The sequence below is a fragment of the Perca fluviatilis genome, chromosome 20 (genome assembly GCF_010015445.1).
Source record: "Perca fluviatilis chromosome 20, GENO_Pfluv_1.0, whole genome shotgun sequence".
Taxonomy (NCBI): domain Eukaryota; kingdom Metazoa; phylum Chordata; class Actinopteri; order Perciformes; family Percidae; genus Perca; species Perca fluviatilis.
The window spans coordinates 18,348,806-18,366,404 of NC_053131.1; positions in this window are offsets into that span (position 1 = coordinate 18,348,806).

Here is a 17,599-nt window from a genome sequence, read left to right on the forward strand (position 1 = left end):
GTGCTGTCTGCCCCGTTTGCCCTATGTTGGCTTCATCACCAGGGAGTTATGAAAGCCCTGTGAGTAGCGGGCCTGTTTTCCACTGCTGTTGTGTGAGCTAAAAACGCCTTCAGACAGGTGCTGCAGAGTGTGCCTCAGTGCACTGAAACAGCTGGGGCCAGTGATCAGCGCTCACTGGAGATGACATCACCTGACAAGTGTTCATCTGACTCATCTCCCTCTCTCTGGCTTCATCTCAGGCCCCTGACACATGCTTCACCTCGGAGGCACTCGTACAGGAAAGGAGGGCCGAACAGACAAGGGGCTGGGCCGACGCTGCAGGCGCTAAGTTCAGTCATGTTGCTATACTGTGCCAAGATCATGTAAAAAGGAGGTGAGGTAAGCAGACACAGGCAGGTGATGCAGTCTCACTCATCATCACACTTTGACAGGTGCGATGCTTTGTTTCAGTGCACCAATAGCCCTTTAATATCTCAAAGAAGAATGCTGCACTCGGCGTATCATATATTAGGGCAGTTAGAAAAGAAATAAGCCGGACACAAAGGGCAATTAAACTAGAGGAGTCAGGAGTAGAAACAAGGCGATTCCACTTTAGTGTGTAGGGTTGTGAATCAGGGAAGGTCCATCCCTGCCTAGGACATAAAACGGTGATCTCCTTAATTACCTAGCATAAAATCCACAGTATAATATTCTCACCCTGGTATTATACAGGACTAGAGTCGTATGATTCTCTGGAGGTGACTGTCTTGTACTGTGGCAAGGGGAAAGATGAGGGTAATGTAAATGGATGGGCTCTTTTGTAGGTTGCTGTAAAAAAGCAATCAATTAATTTGGTAATTTATACATTTCAGGAGAAGGTGAACTGGATGGAATATGTGATTTGCCATTAAACTGTCCAACACATCATTCTTAACTTTAGATGGCTTTGCATGCACTGAATGGCTGGTGAATGTGCTCTGCATTTTTACACAAGTAGCTGTACCACATCGCTGTAGTGTTTCTTTGTGATGCATAATGAAGGCTTTCAAAGTGAAGTGAAAGGATCCTACGTAAACTTACTCTATAATTTGAAAATAAGTGACCAATTTAGCTTCAATTAAGTAAGGTAAATCCATATATAGAGAGGTATACTGTATGTATATAGACACAAAGTATGAAGATGACTGTTAAAGTAATCATGCTTAAGATAAAGATGATGATGCCTCATAAAATCACAGTGGAGGTGTTATTATTGCATTGGTTCCTCAGCCTCTCTTCCATAGCGCATCTGATAAGTGTATGCTGATGCTGCACGAACAGCATTACATCATCCCGCTCCTTCCCGGCAAAGTGAGCCGTGGCACGATGAGATCAGAGCCCCCTTGTTATCCCAGTAGCAGAGCAGACTGCTGCAGGACCTAAAGGATCCTCTCCCCACAGTGAGGGAAATATGTGAGACACTGTTTGTCTGCAGCCCACACAACCCAAAAAAACAGCTCAGGTTCATCCACAGGTGAAGCCCCTTTTTTAGGAGCAGAGCAGAGAAAACCTGTCTTTAAATACACGCACGTACAAACAAACAGATGGGCACAAATACACACAGCGGCTTGGAAACTTACAAATCTCCAAAAAACACCCTGTGGTGTTTGCTGTGTGATCACAGCATACAAATCATTTTCTACATCAAAGACTGTAAATCTTTTTTTTATTTTTTTTATTTCTTTCTGAATTACTCCAAGTTTTACTGCAAACACAAATCCAGACGGAACAGTTTTATGTATTGCTTAGATTCACTTTGTTGGGTAACGCAAACAGATTTTAGCCTCATAGCTGGTTCCTAATGAAGATTTAGCTGTATCAGATGTATGTTAGTCTGGGCACTGGTCTGTGTCCTTCACCTCTGGGTCACCAAGTGCTCAGCTGCCATTTGGGATTCAGACATATGAAGATGAATGGACAGATGATCTGATTCTTGTGGGCCTAGGTGACTCTTGCCCTGGCTACGGTTACACAGTCTCCACCCCTCTGACTGTCCTCCCCATTCCATTCTCCCATTCTGGTTATCCTGTCTGTGACACCGTAATGATGACAAAGACTGACCAGTAAACAGCAGCATCCAGCACCACAGAGAACCTTTTATGGCGCAATGAAAGTGAGGGATGAAGCATGGTTGTCATCCAGGGGAACGCCAGCAAATCACCACACAACAGTCAGGCACTGGAGTGGAGATGACCGCGGCGGCACTGGCATTGAGCTGAGCTGTTTGTCAACAATCAACAATCTGTCAGCGCAAATGCAGCGCAACAAATTAGCTCTGCCACCAGTCTCTGTCCAGGGCCAAGAGCTGGAAAAAAAGAACTGTGTCCCGGCTGCTTTGGAGCTAAGAGCCCACTCACATACCTTAGTGTGACTTGTTGTTGTCACTTCCAAGTTTTCCACTTGGAAGTGCCACATTAATACCTTTTTATTAAGTCAAAAGTAATGTGAACAAATTAGTTTTGTTCAACATTTTGTTCTTTATATTCTGATAAGCTGGTGTGTTAGACCTGTTGATCTTTTTTAACTCTACAAAGTGGATAGATTTAAAATAAAATGCAGCCTGACAGCTTGTGGATAACCAAAGCCCCAGTTGCCCATGCACTGATGCCTACTTTCCCCTTTTGTTGCCTGTACCATGCCAAGTTTCAGCAGCTGTGACAACACAGGGACCAGAGACTTAAAGAGATATATTGTTAAACACAAACCCGTCACGCATGCTGCCATTCAAACACTCCCTCTAACTAGATTAACTTGTTGCCAGCGCTTTGACGAGTACAACTTGCATACTTTTCTGTGATAGGCAAAGGGAGCAGGGTGACAGTATAATGACCTCATGCAACCTGGCATGTCCACACTTTGTCCACACACATGGACACACAGAAACACACACACTCTTGTTTTTTCCTTCATGTGCATGAAATCAGTGCTCAGACACTGTGGCCACGCTTGTAGTTGTCCCTTTTCACTGCTTTTACTATTGTTGAGTAAAGCGCCATTGTGAGCCCAAAAAGGATTAGAAAGCAGGGAATAAAGCAAGCTGCACACATTTTCAAACTCCTTTTTAAGAAGCTGCCCACAGTGATACAATTCACCATTGCCTGTACACAATGTGAGTGGGAGCTTTGGGGGAGATGTAATCCCTCAGGTCACTAGTTACACATGGTAAGACATTCTTAAACACACACACTCAAGCTTGTATTTTGTAGCGCAGATGTGTGTGTGATTTAATCTGTATTGTCAAGTGCAGGGTGGCACATAGTTATCAATATTAATCATCAGTAGAGCATATGGTCCTCAATCACTGCTTGATTAATCAATATATTGACATTATCACACCTGCGCAAGATAAATCACCCATGAACATGAGCTTGTTGTGCAGTTCATTCAATATACATGAGAGAATCATTCAAGAGGTACCATCCCTGTGGTACAGCTGAGGACGGCCTGAAGGTGATGCAGCATTGTGTGTGTGTGTGTCTGTGTGTGTGTGTGTGTGTGTGTGTGTGTGTGTGTGTGTGTGTGTGTGTGTGTGTGTGTGTGTGTGTGTGTGTGTGTGTGTGTGTGTGTGTGTGTGTGTGTGTCCCACCAGAATCACACACAAGTACTAGAGGGGACACAAGCACACACACATGCAGCACAGGAGACAACATGTGGAAATGCATGTTCCACTCTGATGACATCACCGTCGTAGCTGGGGCATTTTCCATAGGCTGTCCTCTGTTGCTGTGGAGAGGCCTGCACCAATCCCCTCCCCTTTCTCCTTAATATATACAACAACGGCTTCATGAATGATCTGTGACATCTCCTCCTTTGGCCGATCCAAAGACAACATTATGTGACTGACCCTCCGCCCCCCCACCTCAAAAACTCCCTTTCAGCTTTGGAATCACCTCATGCAAGGTGTTTAGGGCTATTTGTTGCATACTGTGTGAGCAGAATACTAAGTGGGCCTCATGAGAGTCTGATATGATATATGACAGCCCCCATCATCTGAGGGTGTTTATGTCAACTAAGCGTTTCCTTTTATCTTAGTCTCTTGGTCCTGGCTTGTACATATAATATAGGTGTTCCGCATGTCAATTTGTTTTGGAATCTTAAGCATTATACTGTAAACACTGAATGCAGTAACCCGGAAAAGAATTGACCAGCTTTGTATACAGCCTGTGATTTAACACTGAACAGAGCTCAAAGGAAAAGCCAGGCAGAGAACTGCTGACAACACTGTCTATTACTCTAACCTTTCTGCTGTCCATGCACAGTACATGAAGTGTGCATGCTATAAATCCTTTTGCTGTTTTGCACGATACCCATACCTGACACTAGCTAAAGATCTATACCTGTCTTGAAATGTCTCTCTATCCCCCTTGTTTCAATAGCCATGTCCCTTGGTGGACATTTAAATAGGCGTGGGCAGCTAAAGCATTCTTTCTCCAGGGCTTTCAGAGAAGAAAGAGTTCAAGAGGTCAGAGATATGTATTATTTTCCCACCGGTGCAACTCTTAGGATGTGTCAGAGCCATGTGTCAGGGAATGACAGTGAAAAGAAAGACGGCAGGAGAGGTAGATCTGGCAGACAAAGGCCAGACTTCAGAGAGAAAGCTTGAGATCAATGGATCGGCAGGATATTCCCCCTGTGCTCACACACACACACACACACACACACACACAAACACTCCCAACAAACACACAATGCTGCCGTTTGATGCTAAAATTGACCTATCTGGTGCCCGTCAGAAAGACTTGAGAAAGACGTACTGACAAACATATGAACAGATGGACAGAAACACACAGAAATGAAACCCACCTCTATACCTCGCTGATTCAAGGTGCTCCTCAACTGTCCCTCCCCATCCCCCCCGAAACAATTTTAACAAATAGATCTGGGTAACTGTCCATTAAAATGAAATCCCATCTGTGGAGAAGAATGAGGAGGGCACATTCAACAAAATGCATAAACACACTACAGTTCTGGAGACCAGTCTAAGCTTCTGCCCAGAGACAGGGGTTGATCCACACGCTGGGCTTCATATGGGCAATACATCAAACAGACAACATTATCACTGACTGCACCTCTGAAAACTTCAACATGATTAATTATAATGAATTAGTGAAATGCTACGTGTTTGCTAATTTATCATATTTGCATTATTCAAAATCCATCATCAAAATGTAGCCAGCAGCAGGCCTCCTGTTTTTTTATTATTTTTTTGGCAACATAGTGCCAAATCAGCAAGTTGCAATTTGTGCATTTTCACTCACTCCCTAGAGATGATTTCGTTCGTGAACAATTTAGCTTCAGCCTTTGTGGAATTCCAACTTGGACCAAATGAGTGTGTGTGTGTGTGTGTGTGTGTGTGTGTGTGTGTGTGTGTGTGTGTGTGTGCTAATTCATTTTAAAGCACATTTGCCAGTTACGTTCACTGATTGACATCTTGTAACCTTGCTGAATAATAATTTGTTGTTGTTTGATAAAGTAAGGCCTTAGTATTTTTGAGCCTGTGTTTTAGCCAAGGAAAAGGTGAGCTGCCATCGTTAAGCTTTCTAAATATTTGCTGAAGTATCCTATAAGCTTATAAGATCCTGGCAATCTAAAGTGTTCTGTTTAAAGTTGAACTAAATGACAACCATACATTACAAATGACCTCAGCTGGGACTCCAGCCAATCCTGTTTATGCAAAATCATCACTATATGATTGAGACCAAAAGTGGTGGTGAAAGTCAGTATGCAAGCCTCATTACCCCAATTAATGGCAATTCTTATTGCATAAGCAAAACTCATCTGAGGGTGGAAGTCGATACCTTTGTCATGGTTATGATAATGGCCTTAATGCTCATCTGTAGTGAAATGCACAGGGAGAACTTTAGAGCTTGACACTGAAGGACATCAATGCTGCAATATAGGTAATTAAAATGAGTGCATCTCAGCCATTGCAATTAAACAGGGAAAAGTGTGTCAGGGTCTGTGTATGATTTGTGTCATTAATTTTCATTACCAAGTGTTTATTAACCTTTTTATCTTGTGTAGTCCTGATGGTAGTCCGCTCTGTGTATGTCACGATTTTGTGTGTGTGTGTGTGTGTGTGTGTGTGTGTGTGTGTGTGTGTGTGTGTGTCTGTCTGTCTGTCTGTGTGTCTCCTGGTATTTTCCCCTGCCTACAGAATGTTCCGATCAAGGGAAATTTCATGTGCGGTCCAGGGAACTGTAAATGTTCATGTTTTTAATACACCGAGCATTCATCAGCAGCAGGAAACTGCACAGCATTAGCAGGCGGTCCAATGAAGGAAATATTATGGCTCGTAATTAAATTTGAAATTAAGTGATATTTCATCTCTTCTCATTAATTAGAAAAGAGGTCTTCTGTGATATAATTATTTATTTCTGGCAGTAGGAGAGGACAATCGTAATCCTCTCGTGTCAGGTGTTATTCCACATCAGGTGGGGTGTGGATTACATTTTAAGATTTACTGTCCTTTGTCCTCCTCCATTTATGAGGTCCCAGAGCTTCCCAGATCTTTGGGACATAGACATGAAGAAGACAACAGACAACAATAGAACATGAAAAACAAAGAAGACAGAAGACAGAGAGAATAAAATAAGACAGACATAACAAGAGAGCAGAGAGAGAGAGAGACAGAGAGAGAAGAAAGAGAGAGAGAAGAAAGAGAGAACAAAAGAGAAGGAGAGAGAAGAAACAAGAGAGAGAAGAGAGAGAGAGAGAGAGAGAGAGAAGAGAGAGGAGAAAAATAAATAAAAAAAAATATAAAAAATAAAAAATAGAAGAGAGAGAGAGAGAGAGAAGAGAGAGAATATAAAAATAACAAGTGAGAAGAGAGAAGAAAGAAGGGGAAAAGGAAGAAATAATGGAGGTGAGAAGGAAAGAAGATGACAGAAACAAAGAAAGCAGGAGAAGGGAAAAGATGGAAGAGGATAGATGAAAACATGAAAACACGGAAATGGAAAGGAATGATGATGGAAAGAAGGAGATTAAATGACAAAAAAAGAAAAGAAGGAAGGAATGGAGAAAAAGAGTGAAAGTGGAGGGAGAAAGGATAATGAAAGGACAACTAGACAGAGATAAGTGGAGGATGAGAAAAACGAAAGATATAAAGAGAAGAAGGAAAAGAGTATGAAAGGAGTATGAAGATACATGAAAAAGAGGGGGAAATAGAAGATGAATATAATGGAAAAAAGGGAGAGGAAGAGGAGAAAAAGAAAAAAAAAAGGAAAAAGGAAAGAGAAAGAAGGGAAAGTAGGGATTCAAGCTTGAATACAAAGGAGAAAACCTTGGAATAAACAATAGAATACAAATAAATATAGGTAATAAAACACAACAAAAAAAGGAAAATACAAAGGAAGGGGTGTTAGAGCAGCAGTGGAAATGGAAAGACACCACAAGCAAATGAAATGGCTGGTGAAACCAGGAACCAGCACAAGATAAGGGGGAAAACAACTGAGAAAGAGTTTTTATTGCTCGGAGAGTTTAACAGTTACAACCTAATACTATATTACAAATTACATGGAGCAAAAAATGTAAATGCAATACATGAATATATAAAGAGATTCTTACCATTAACCTAACATCTACTTTCAGCCACCAATGTTACTTTGTAATATGACGCCAACTTGGCACATCCTCTAGCAAAAACTTGTAGCAGACTTTCCGAGTTCATTTCACGTGAATTTTCCCGATTATTCTGATACCACATTAATGCAGCATTAATGTTTTATTAGACATGTACCTAACTTGCCTAATGGCTGCCTAAGGTGTAGCAGTTAATATAAAAATAGATTGATTCATAACATTCTGCCTTTTTAGTGCTGCATTCAAATGCGAGAGACAAACCAAAGAGCCATTGTTTCAGAAATTAACCACACGGTTTTGCTCATCTACCATCAATTCTGTCATAGAAATATCTCATTATGTAAGGACTGCTGCATTTCTCCTGAAACATGTGTTTCTTCAAACTACCTCATGTACGGTTGGCACCGAGAAAACATGTAAATAAACATAATAAAACACTGCAGAGTCACATCTGCCAGTGAAAAAGGAATAGCTCCGCTGGCTCGAGCCCCACTCCTGCAGCTTTGTGAAGGTTCTAAAAAGTTAATTATATATTGGAGACATGTGGTTGAACACTTTCCAAACATATTTTGTCTCTCGCTGCCACGCTCTCCCCTCCCTGCTTCTTCTGGCGGTTGCTTCATCCTCTTACCGAAACCGTCTTTTTCTTCCAGCCTTGTTTTATTCCTCCGCCGCAGTAATCTTCCTCAGGCTCCTCAATTATGTGTCCATGGGCAGGAAGAATCATTTGCTCCTGCTTGAATAGCTTGAATAGCGTGAATAGCAATAACGACGCTTCAAAAAAACCATAACCAAACACAATTAGAGCAGACAAGGCTTCTATAACCTGCAAGGCCACTAACGCACAGCCCTGTAAACACGTTTACTTTTAAATTAAGTTTATTCTCTGGTTCCACTGATGGGGATCTGTTTCTATCTCTATCATTAAATGCATACATTTTTCTTCCTAAGAGTGATTTTTAATGTATGTTATTGGCTGGAGTGGGAATGTTGGGGAATGAAGGCTTTATGAAATGAGATACAAAAAAACTGTAACACCCCTCTGGTCAGATGTTTTTTTCCCAAAGCTTTTCCATGCACTTGCTGTTTGCAGATGAATTGCCATTCTGTTGGCCTGAGGATATCAAAGCTGAGTTTTTATTGGTTCACCTGGTGCCTATAAAAGCCACTGGTAGGCTGTTACTGTGTCAGTGACAAACGGCTGATTCACCATGCACTGACTAATCCAATGCAACCGAGGGAGAGAGTGAGCGAGAGAGAGACACAAGGCCTGAGAGCTTCATCTTCTACAGACACCCTTCTCTAGTAAAACACTCCAAACACAGCCCCGGGCTGTGCAGGAAGTGAGGATTATGACTATACACTCTGATACTCTTCTGTCTGGAAGTGTGGGAGAGCTGAATCAAGGAGTGGAAGAGAAACATGATTATAATAGGAGTGGTAGGCTAATTACGCATGTTAAATGAGTTAGTCTTTTGTTATTTCTAACAGAGATGGCAGGTTAACATATCATGACTAAAAATAACTGAATAGGGAAAGTAAAGTGTTTAGACAAAGCTATTTCTAATGCTCAGGGATTTGGAAAACTAAACTTTTAACACAAACTAGTTATTATAGTTTACAGTTACTCCACTGTGTTGTCTAATAAAAGTAAATAAAATAACTGTCTGTGCAGCTATAGGTGTATGTAAATAGCGAGCTTTTAAGTCTTCAAGCAATGTCTTCATTTTCATTATAAGAGAGTAAATAGTTGATAAGAGAGAACAAAATGCTTGTTTTGTTAATTTTGTCAATGAAAACTATGACCTGGGGTGTGCGTGCGTGCGTGCGTCCGTGGGTGTGTGCGTGCGTGCGTGCGTGCCTTGCATGTGTGAGAGAGATTACAGCCTGTAGGTTAGAAGACATACAAATACATAAATAATGGCCAAATTGAATTTTTATTTTTTTATTTATTGTTACCTCAAAAGATATGAGTATTAAAAGGCATTACAAATCACATACAGTATGTTTGAATGTAAATGTAATTCAAGCTACTTATTCTCTGAAAACCACGTCTGTTCCCAGTAAAAACATAATTAGTTAAGGCTGGGCTTAATCCACCTCAGGGAACGTAGACCAGGATGTACCATTTAATGGAGGCATTTTTTCTGCAGAGCACACCTGCTAATTTTGTGTTATCATATAGTGCGGGCGATTGTCAAACCACATTATTACACCTGTCTGAAGAGCAACATACGATTGATGTTTAAGCCGCAGCACACCGCCTTCTGCCTGAGCATGTGAGCGTTTCAGCTTATCATGATTAATTATCATATCCAAACGTCCAAATGTCACTGTTGACTCTGAGAAACAAATATGAGTATGTCTTCGTAGTGCAGCAGAGTTTGACTCACGCAGTGAAGTTATTAATCTGTTCTCGCCAACTCATCTCATTGTCCCCTGTATAATGACAGTCTGCGTTAATTGTGACTGTTTATAAAATGGAGCTCGACGTTGGAGTCAAGCTGCGCTAATCTCATCATCCTCGTTTTCTTTCTCTGCACCACTAGGTTTGAAAATCAACTATTGATGTTCCTTATTACATTAGGTGAGCTGCTTGATGGCAACACACAGCTGCAGGCCGTTTGTATGGATATCCTATTGATCGGATTTACATATATAGAGAGTTTGTTGCTGAGCAGACACTGTGAGTCTGGAAGTGAACTTATTGAGAATGTGACATTTCTCTGTCACTTTGAAGAGAGTTATTTTTTTTATACACGCAGTGACAAAAGATGTATCACAAAAGCCACTATATTGTAGAAAACACTATCCTGTGGAGTATGAAGTACAAAGATATGTGCTAAATTACCAGGGTTTTACCTTCGTCTAGGCGAGAAAATGTACATGGATATGTATTTGCTATACCAAACCAACATTGTCCAAGAGAACATAATTTCCCTTTCAATGCAGAGTATAATAACTATTACATCATTTTTTAAACCGCTACAGGTAAACCGACACTTTGAACACCAGTAAAATTGCTATGTTGTCATTGAATGCTTACAAAACCTTAATTAAACATCCACAACCAATGGAAAACAAAGCCTTTTAGATATTGTGAAACTGAGTCAAGCAATAGGGGGCTGAAACTGGAAAGCGTTCAGCTAGTGATGGTGCAACCCTTAAGACCGTAAACTGTACAATATACTGTACAGACACTTTTTTAGAAGCATATTTCACTTTGCATTAGTTTGCTGCTGTGATCTGTTGCTCATTGTAAATTATGCTGTCCTAATTTCATGGCTTTCCGGGGCGAGCGGAGGAATCCTGCCTCATTTGTCCCTAATTTGTTGCCAATGCACATATGAGAGGGGTTATAAATACATTAGTCCTCTCTATAGCGCAGCTCGCTGGGGGGCCGCCGGGCAATCAAGCAGCTTGTTGTACGTATAGTGCTGCTTTTTACCCAGTCCAACAGTGGCAGCGTGGAGATGGGGCAGCATGCAGCATCTACCTCATGCAGTGACTGTTAGCAGGTTGCGCTGTCCCAGAGGCATGGCTGGGCTGCCTGCGCTGTGCATTAAAGCCTTGAGCGTTGGACAGATTGGATACGAGCGGGTGCAATAAAGGGAACTGTGGGCCATGCAGATACAAAACTACTCCTATCTCTCATCCCCCTGATGCAATCCACCAGTGGTTTGAGTCAGTGGCGCAGAAACATCAATTAAAACATGACGATTATCACTAAATTTGTCATTAGCCCTGAGGAGGAAGCAGCCACAGCCAGAATCTTTGGCTTTTCTCTCACAGACACACAGAGTATTGCCTGCGGGACCTAACAGAGCGAAGGATAGGTCTTAACTTGTTCTCGACATGGGAGAAAATCAAATCCTGGTGCATTTTCATCAGCTGTCAGTGTCAGACAGATATTTCTGCCGGGCTGGGCAGGAAATTAGGCTATTGAGCTTTTCACAAGGCCCTCGTCGTTTTGCCTGCTTTGCTACAGATGTTCTATCAAAGTAAGTCATTGTAACCATCTATCATTCCCATGGCTAAAAACCTACTCTCAGTAGACACAAAATGCTGTTCTGTTCGCCCCCGTGTCTCTTTTGTTTTTTCCTCTGCTCCTCTCTCACTCTCTGTCACTGTCTTTCTCCCCGTCGCTCGCTCTCTGCTGATATCTTGGCTTAATTTGCGACTGCTTTTGGTTCAAGCGCAAAATCAATTCCAAGGAGGTCAGCAGGGGTCAATGGCCAGAGCCAGAGCAAAGTGGATTACTGATCATCATGCAGGCAACATGGCTTCCATATTGGGACATCTGCGACCTGGATATCACATCTGTATTATGCACTGTCTGGGAACCAATCACAATATTTGAAATGTGAAAAAGAAGTGGGAGCTACTGTAGCATAGAAAACCAAAACACATTCATTCACATGATTCAAACCGTATTATCAGCCCAAGAGATGTGTGTTGGAGTAATGTTATTCATTCCAATAAGAAGTAAGAGGCAGTGGTATGAATGCTCAGTGCTTGTTGTCAGAAGTAGAATGAGTTTTTTTTTTTTTTTTTTTTTTTTTGGGAGACGATGCTCAAAACAAAATGTGAGTCTATAAATTCAACACATAACTAAATATTATTAAATGAGAGGTTCTGGGACTATAATTGTAACTCTCAAAGAAAACTCCATCCGAATAAGTGTATTTCATAAAAATGTTGAAAAATTCCTTTAACTTGTTTAAGTCAGTATATGAGCTTGGAGGTTACAGTACTTTGGCCTTTTTCAGCTTTTTGAACACAGCATACTATGGAAAATGACTTTTTTTTATTCTTTATTTCTCTTTCTCTTTGTCATCAGACATTGGAGAGTTTTGATTGGAAGATACAATGTTTGACATCAAGTAACCCAAGCATCAACAGCAGATATGTTTGTATATGTAAATCATGACATTGTGTTCACTGATTCATGAGTTTATGAGGGGGCAGAGCACACATGAAATGTCAATTTAAAGATTTACACACATTGACATGCCCATCGTTACTACTATTCCTCAGAAGCCCTGAAAAACTTACTAGCGCTGTGTTTTTTGAGCTCCATGCGCTTTCATGCAGTCTGTTTTTGTAGGCCACACACTGGATAATTGATTTGCCTTGCTTTTTATTTTTAGATTTGAATGACATTCCAGGGAATTTTTCCAATTGTCATGATCTCATTTGTACTTTCTCCTTCGCTTGCCGAGATGTCGATGGGGGATCTAGAGGTACCACAGCATTTCAAAAGGGGCATACATTACGCAGCACTTTTATCCAAGCTTGATGGAACAGCTGCTGTTCCTTGGTTTCTTCTTCTTTATCTCCTCCTCCCCCCCCCCCTTGACAGAAACCCTCTCAACTAATCTATCATCCTCTATCTCTACTTAAACTTGACTTTACTATTGGAAGGCAAAGGTAGAATGAAAGGGAAATAGGATCTCATTATTTCAGACCCACCGCTCACTCTGCTCATGATTGATCATTATCCAAAAAAAAGCCCATTTGGAAGCAAGTGATTTCTGCTCTAGAAGAGAAAGAAAAGATAGGTCTGTTTTAAAAAAAAAAATAAAAATAAAAAAAAATATTCAAAGTCTTCACAGAATAAAGGAAACTGTACTTTTGCTCTGTGCAGGTGCTGTGATGGAAATGATCAATCTTTCACTATGCACATAAAACATGCTTTTGAATAAGGCTGGTTATTGTTTATATGAATGTTAAAAAGGTTACTGCAGTAGAAGCTTGACATTGGAAAAAAAACTACTCAATTTAGAGTAAAATTGTGCTGCATGTGAGGGTAGTATGCATTGCTTGCACAACGTACAAACATGTTATATCGAGGATAAAAGGGTACCCTTCTAAAGTAATTTCTTTGATATTTTCATATTATGGAGTCAAATTCTTGTAAATCAATATGTTGCTTTCAGAGTTCAGTACAATGATTAATTTCACTGAAAAATAAAAAGTAAGGATACTGTGTTGTTACAACAGGGTTCTAGAGAACAATCACTGTGCTCACAACAGCACATCACTGTTTACTTATTTTGTGTTAATTTGTGTCACACTGTCCACCAGCCTAGTATCCTAAGGAATGAGGTTCATATTTGACAATTCTTCACGTCCTGATTCATGTCCAATGCTAATATATGAGGGTTGCAGGCTGTGTAGGTGGATGGACATGTAGAATATCTTCTGCTCGTTCAGACCTTTAATCAATTTCCACCAATTTAACTGTAACCACTGTATCCTAACCAAGTTTCCAACCAACATTAACCATACAGCAGTTGCTATGCACAGAAATTGTAGAAAGTATGAATTTGTGGAAAAAAAATTCATGATTGAATGTAATCAGTGGTTTTTCAGAATTGTCCAAAATCAACATTATTCTCTAGCAATATGGTTAGAAGAGCTGTAGACTTGGTGAGCATAATTGGATTCAGTATTTACTTTAATGTCAGAAAGATGTACAAAATGGAGCTTTTCCATTGCGTTGTAGCAGGACCTTTTAACAGTATTGGGATTTGTTCTGTAATCTCAATGTGATATTACTCATACACAACTCAGAGTACTAAACCTGAAAAGACTTAGACTTAGTTTTCAGTATATCATCGCCTATTTTCACCTATATTCCTATACCAACCTATATTCAGATTAAAATCTGTGTGTCATCAATAGGTCATGTGGCGATGCTGCCAAAAGATGCAAGGCAGGGAAAAGTTGGCTATAAAGAAGAAATGTCATATTTTCCAGACAGTCTAAACAGAACCATGACCTCTGTGTCTCCCTTAAAGCAAGTACAGTGTTTCTTGAACAATGTGCTCCCAAACTGTATAAAACACCAAAGCAAGGGAAGACACTGATGACAACAAAAGACAAAAGGCCATGTGAAAGAGCAGTTTTATAAGCTACTCTGTGCTCTCTAACCTGTCAGACAGGGTTTTGGGGGTCCTGGCCTGTTAGCAAGTAGATATGACATGCCACAAGGGAGCACGCCTCTTTGTCTCAAACTACACAATTGGACAGTTAGACATCTATTTTTTAACCCTTTAACCATCAGTGGACACTGACGCACAGTAAGCAGTTTAGATGATTATATGATTACACAGTAGTTTGGCAACTTTAATCACATAATTCCCAAGTTGTCTAAGGATCACTGCTAACTGCAACTGCTAGCCGCAACTTCCACTAATATATATCCCCTAAAGTGAATGAGGGAAAGTATTAAATGAACCATGGAAATGGAGCCCATGAAATCCAGAACATAAGTATCCTCTGGCTTGCCACACACTTGCTGACCTCGCACCCCACACGCAGCACACGCATGCTCATTCATGTAAGACGTGTGCCTTTGCTGCAGCCTAATTTGAGTTCCCTCAGACTGAGCACAGTGGCAGACTGCGCCTGAGAGGGAGAGCGACGCACCCATGTTCGCCAGTTTAGAAGAAGTTCAAACCACTCTGGGAGGGCATTTATATGTGCTCAGCACATCTTTATCCCACAGGCCAGAATTTACAAATAGATTTCAAATTAAAGCCTCTGCTTTAATTTTCTAATGCAGTGACCCATTCTGTAGCAGTGTAATAGCAGGTCCCAGTGTGACAATTAAAATAAATCACGTCTGAACAGAATTCGCCATATGTATTCATGCCTCATCAGTAACTGAATTGACGTAAATGATTTATCCCAGAGAACTTAAATACCAATGCTCACACCACATAGGGCTACCACCCTGCAAGCGTTCAAGTTCTACATGCTTGTCGACAGCCATGCTGTGAATAATGAAATTGACTTGTCTAAGATGAATGAATGGATGTGGGAAGATAGACTATGGTGGTTTTCTGAACAGTCTGAAACACGTTGACCTTACCAAGAATAAAGTAAAAGCAAAATGCTTTCAGATACATGTTTTTATTTCACCTGATTTTTTTTTTCATCTACTAGTTAATTGACTAATATACTCCAGCTTCAAACTGAAAGCTCTTTAACATACTGAATATTACTTGTCAGACAAAAAACTTCTTTTATCCTCTGGCTCAAAAAAGAAGTAACAGTGAACAGAACTATCACCAATTAAGTACCACCATAATGAATAGCCCATATTTAAACCTTACTAGACCATAAGAAAAAGAAAAGTGTGATAACATCGGCTATCTTCACAAATGACAGCTACAGTATGTAGAAATGTCCTTTTGATTAAAGTGGGGAATCACACTTTGAGCTCTAAATATCATTATGCTCTCGGATGAAGCTACTTACTGTTTTAGTCACAGGCCCCTACCAGCCATTAAAATAATGTGAATATGTTGCCCACTGTGTATAACTAGTCACCTTCCTCCACATTTGCACATCCTCATCCTCACGTGCCGCTTCACTCGCATCAGCTTTACTTTCTCTGCTTTTGATTAATCCTGTCTCATTTGAGATTTTGAAACTATCAATGGGAATTATTCAAATCCCCGAGGTATGAAATAGCTATGAGGAGTCTGTGGAAGACACTCATTAACCCCAAATGGAGGGGAGCCCATAGTAAATCTCAATGATTTCTCTCCGTCATAGAAATCTGATTAGTTACGGTGGCTGTGCTTAATCCCAGTTGAAGGTAGAAGTTAATTTTGTCAAGTGTATATGCAATAATTCAAGATATGAAAATAAAGCATTATGTTTTCTGCGTGTGCTTTTAAAGTATATATTACTGGGAGTTTTGTAATAATGTGTTTGTTTGGCAACATTGGTATATATATTTATGAAAACCGAAGACTTAAAACCCTGGGAAAATAATAATTTATTGCAAAAAGGAAAAGAAATATTAAGCCATCACCCAACTCTGTGACAGTTTGTCACGACTGAATGAATCCAATAGCCCAAGATTTGAACCAATAACAGGATGCACTGTATGGATTTAATCACTGGAATGTAGTGGCTTGTTCACAGGCCTCTGCAGATTCCATTGTTCTATTGATCATTGCATTGTAGTTAGTTCTGCACTTCTATCCTCAGTGGCATGTCTACATCCTTTCTAAAGTAATGGAGGATTTTTGCATTAAGTCATGAACTGCACCACGGACGCCAGCTGAAGAGATCAGAATCTTGCCATATAAACCGAAACTAGACTTTCTTTCCTGGAGGGACTTGTTTTAGCTGTAGCACCACATCAAAATTGGATCAACAGCTGCTGTATATGATTCCATAATTTGAGGCATAATATGTTCCATTAATGCCGGAGCACTCGCAGGCATTAGAGAGACAGTTCATGCAAACCTCTCAGGATGTGCTTCTGCTTATTTCCCTGAAACATGGCACAGACTGGTGCCGCTGCCATTCTCTTACATGCAGATGTCAATTATAGAGGTGGCAGACAGTGGTGAGCTGTGCACATCTGCCAGCAGATGATGTCTCCCCTAGCACTGTGCAAGCCAATGAAGCATAAATCTCAACAATCAGTTGGCAAGCTTTACCTTAACAATAATGTCTGCACTGGCTCTGCCAGACCTAAAAGCCTATCTGGCATGCACTAATGTTCACAATTATGAGCAGCTGTGAAAAATATAATTAGCTGGATAATTTTTTTCTTTTCTTTTTCTTTCTTTGATGTAAAGACACTTAGATTTTTTCATGGGTCACAAGGCCTGGAGGGTATATGGGGCATGTCTGCATTTCTTGTGTGTTTGTGATGGGGGGTTCTTCCTCATCACACCCAGACCTCTGCTGCCTGCTGTGTTGTTAGGCAAATACAGTACATTAGGGACAGACCAGCTCCACCACTGTTGTCATCAAGAACATCTAGTTATCTCATCTTGCGTTATCCACCTGCTGAGTTCACAGAGCTATCAGCATCCCCCGTGACCTGCTTGTGTCTCTGTATGTCTCTGCTGGAGACCTTGGATATGTTAAACACCCCCCATACAGCTGAGAGAGTTTTCTACACGCCTCCCTCAGAAAATAGTTTGCTCAGAACACTCATTTGCACGTACACACACACACACACACA